We start from the raw sequence: 4,713 nt of genomic DNA, 5'->3' as shown, positions 1-4,713 counted from the left end.
TATTTGCCAAGTTTCTCTTTTAACAGTATGCCAAATGTATATCACATGACCATTGGAGGAGATCAAGAACAGTTCAGTTATTGTGGACACTTCATCTGCACTAGACTGTAAGATAGACACATCATATTATTCAGCCCTGTCAGGCTTTTAAACCATGACTGTGCTAAACTGCTCAATATCCTGCACAATGCAACCACATTTGGTTGCAGCCAATCTAATAAAGCTATGCTGTAAATAGTGTCAAAATGACCATGAGGCCAGTCTTTCAGTGCTGATTTATGTCGCCAACCACCTAATGTTATGTCACGCTAGATCTATAGTAAACACTTGTCAAGTTTTCTGCCTACCGTCTGGTATTTTATCAAGTGCAGTTAATTGACAAGTATCACCATAACAACAATTGCTATCACCGGAAGCATAAACTATTCCACTTGATTTATTTTAATCTACATAACGACCCCTGTTTGACCATATAATGACAAGTTCAAGGAAGGGTCTATTTAAGTGTTTGATCTTACAAGCATAGACCCGCTTAGTATTAGAGACGTGCGCGACAGCTCATGCTGTGTTACGAATGTTGCATCTTAATACCCTTGCACCGCTCTTACCAATAAAAAAAGTATCAACCATATAGCAAAATAAGAAACATGCATACATATAGCACCAATTTCTTACAAAATTCACGTGGATTTTCACTCAATAGCAATTTTCATGATTATAATATTATACCTTTTACAATTAAATCATATCGGTAGAAATTCCCGATGTTGTTTAACAACATTATTACCAAAACTATTTTTATCAGTACCCCAAAAATATAATGTTTATTACTTGGGCTGTCATTATTTCACTTTTGTCTCAAATTATTTACACAGACTCAGATAATTGCTTTCACAATTTTAAGGGATTTGTAGAATTTAAATGTCAACACAACAACTGACGAAGGGCTGTTCTACCGATTTGGAACATGCTCAAATTTTAATAGATTCACCTCCATTTCTAAATTTTGCTGGACAAGGGTACAACCCATTTCGTGTATATAAAAAAACATCTACTTTAGCGCATGCGTGTTGTCGCCAAAGGCGAACCAATAAAGAATCATAGAAAGTTATTCATAAAATATATTATCATGTATATATTTAAAAATGTGCAAGTACACAAGCTGTATAATAAACAAACCTTTAACACTTACTTGACTGATTGCGATCATTTCGATGTTAACAAACGTTCCTTACATCAATTTGGCGTGTCATTGTAGTCAATAGGCATTTCCAAAATTTGCCATCGTGGCGCTCTACTTCCTGTCTCTGTGTGCCTTGGGGGTATACATGGTATGGGTTACTTGGTTAACCATAGAGCACTGCTGCTTCCTTCGATCTCTGAACAATACTAAAAACATGCCTGATTTACATTTCTATAGAATACCAAGGGACAAAGCTCTTAAGAAACGGTACTATGAGGTGACGATACCCCAATTTGAGCGGGGACACAGTATTCCGCTCACTTTCCAGTTTGCGCTCTGCAATGGCCTTTTACAAACGGTATTTACGACAGGCAGTTCTCAGTTAGTACTGATTGATATACACGTATTCGGTAGGATGACATTCTCTTACTGTAATAGTCAAAAGTTAATATTTTAATGCAGCACGTATATAAGTGACTTGACGTTTGACCACCGTACGTGACACCTTACTGGGCCTGGTAACGATGCCATGCCAATTCTTTTGCAATTATATAATAAGTGATTGCATAACTTTCAACACTTACAACTTATTAAATGCGATTCTAAATTGAATTAAATTGAAATTTATTCCACCAGAGACGAAAAATATGTACAGCAATAGAAAGAACATTTCCCATGAGGGACATGGAAATAGTTCCATGGGAACTAATCTAGGTCCATGGACCAGTGAGTGAGTGAGTGAGTGAGTGAGTGAGTGAGTGAGTGAGTGAGTGAGTGAGTGAGTGAGTGAGTGAGTGAGTGAGTGAGTGAGTGAGTGAGTGAGTGGGTGGGTGGGTGGGTGGGTGGGTGGGTGGGTGGGTGGTTGGGTGGGTGGGTGGGTGGTTGGGTGGGCGGGCGGGCGGGCGGGCGAGTGAGTGAGTGAGTGAGTGAGTGGGTGGGTCGGTGAGTGAGGGAGGGAGTGAGTGAGGGGGGGAGGGAGGGAGGGAGGGAGGGAGTGAGTGAGGGGGAGAGGGCCAGAGAGACAAACAACAGGCAGTAAGGTATATGTAGGTAGCTAGGTATGAAGGTAAGAAGTCAAATATTTACATAAACATATCATTACATGATAAATGTACTGAGACAATAATTGTCAGATCGTGTACAAATTACATATCATTACACCTTATAATACATATGGGCACACATTGACCTATAGTCAGTCGGTTAATATAATGCAAATCATACTCACACACCAATATTTCATTTAATATACTTTAGACTTTATACCCCATGCTTTATTTATATATTGAAAAAACTTGAATAATGGAACGTGAAAACATAGCTATGTTTTAATAACATACCAATATAATTAGAGGAAAAGAAGGGATATTATTACAGGGTGCTGAAATTCAGTGCATGAAAAAATTGACCCTCCCCAACATTTTGCAGAAACATATCTAACCCGCCCCTCTGGTGTGATCAGCAATGTCACTCAACAATAAATAGTGACCCTCCTCCAAACAAAAAACTCGCAAAAAATATAACGATCATTCCACACCAACCCCATCCCTGTAATTTATATTCATACCCTAAAGACATCAATATGATATGATTGCTAATTCCCGGATGTATTAACAATACGCTATCAATCCCTTGTTTTTTCATACCTTAAATAAACGTGTAACAATAAGATGATGCATCCATCACATGTCAATAACAAATAATTAGTAATATTAGAATGGAAAAAAAGTACAGATATGTCCGAACATGCTAGTATGGTAACATATCGTATTTATAATTTTCGGTTTCAAGTAATTAAAAGCGCTAAACAAACAAGGCTTCGAATAGTACATAGTCCCTCAAATACTTCACTTCAATGTGAATAACAAGAAGTTGATTTTACATTGTTAAATTTGATTCGGGGGGTAAATATGTGTGATTCAAATGTAAAGATAATTAATTATTAATTGTCATTGACTTTTTAAAATTTGTTCTTGAACTACTATGCTAGTTGTGGGCTTGTAGACTAAATGCATCCATAAATCAGAAATAGGTAAATTAAAATTAAAACAAAGGAATTATGGTGATGTGCTTATGAGAAGTGGGGGAGGGGAGATGAAATATTGTCGTCAATATCTTCCTAAAGAAAGGTGAATACCCTTGATAATATATGAGTACATACTTGAATACAGTCACTATGCAATTTTTGCTGTTTAGGTTACAGCTTTCAACGATACCATTACAAACTCTGAATGTCCTGTCAACTTGTTTCCTTGTTACTAAATTGATCCCAGCGTCATATTTAGAAATATGTACTGTACAGGTACAAAATGTATACACCCAAGATTAAAAGAAAAAAGGAAGATGAAATTATCGGTCTCACCAGATATTGAAAAAGTTCCACAATGTACGGTTGGTTTGAGACCAAACTAGACTATCTCATCTGAGTTAGTTAATCCTGACAGGAGCTGACAATAATTACACATACACGGTGACGAAGGATCAGAAAACGATCTTTGACAAGTACGAACACGTCTTCAATGAAACAAAAACACGGCGAGTAATATATTGTGTTGTATAAAATATGATTAACGAGCTAATGCACACTGTGGGACCACACGGCACGTGACTGCGTTAAGCATTGCGTGATGCCGTCCCCAGTGAAAAACATAAAAACTCTCTCTTAACTATCGATTTGTTCAAACATTTATATACACACACAAATTTTCAATTCATTTTTACTTTTAACTTTCTTATACCATCAACTCAAAGCGTTGCCGTATATTATGCGTTTTGTTTTGTTTCCCAGTATCTATAACATACTCATAAACCCCACAGTGCGTACATAGCGAAAACACCCTACCGGATACACAACTGCGCTCGTTCAAATCGACATTAAGTTAAAACTTGATACACTTTCAATCAAGTAACTATTACTGGAGTCTCGCTGCCACACCCATGACTATCGTTCCTTAATTTTGTAAGGCGCACAAAGTGCGCCCTGAGCGACGAAGCCGCGAGAAGTGAGGGACATTAGTCCCACTCTTCTCGCAGCTAAGTCGCTTGGCATACATACAAAGATTAGGGACGATAGTCACGAGTCTGGCAGCGAGACTACTATTACTGCCATAATACATGTTTTCAATTTGTCATTCAATAACGTCCAAATATGGAAAACTGACGGGTAGTGCTTACTACGTTACTTTCAGTTTTAAGAAAATGTGGTTCTTTAAAAGTCTGAGATAAAAAATATAGATATAATGACCTATGCATCTCATTGTTACACAGTATTTTGAGGTGATCTTTGTTTATTTGAATACAAACCCTTATGATTGTCACTGTATATTTAAGGTTTGAAAGAAGGAGATTGATTGCAGAAATGATCACATCCGGGGAATTAGCTATCATATGATATTGATGACTTAAGGGTATGAAGTAACACAAATTACGTGGGGGGGGGGGGGCTTAACTTTAGGACGAGTTTGCCCATTAATAGGTGAGTACTTTTAAAAGCGGCCGAATTGGTATCGCTGATTAGATATTCCAATGAC

This window comes from Glandiceps talaboti, chromosome 6 (assembly GCF_964340395.1).
Source record: "Glandiceps talaboti chromosome 6, keGlaTala1.1, whole genome shotgun sequence".
Classification (NCBI taxonomy): domain Eukaryota; kingdom Metazoa; phylum Hemichordata; class Enteropneusta; family Spengelidae; genus Glandiceps; species Glandiceps talaboti.
This window is presented reverse-complemented; position numbering follows the sequence as displayed.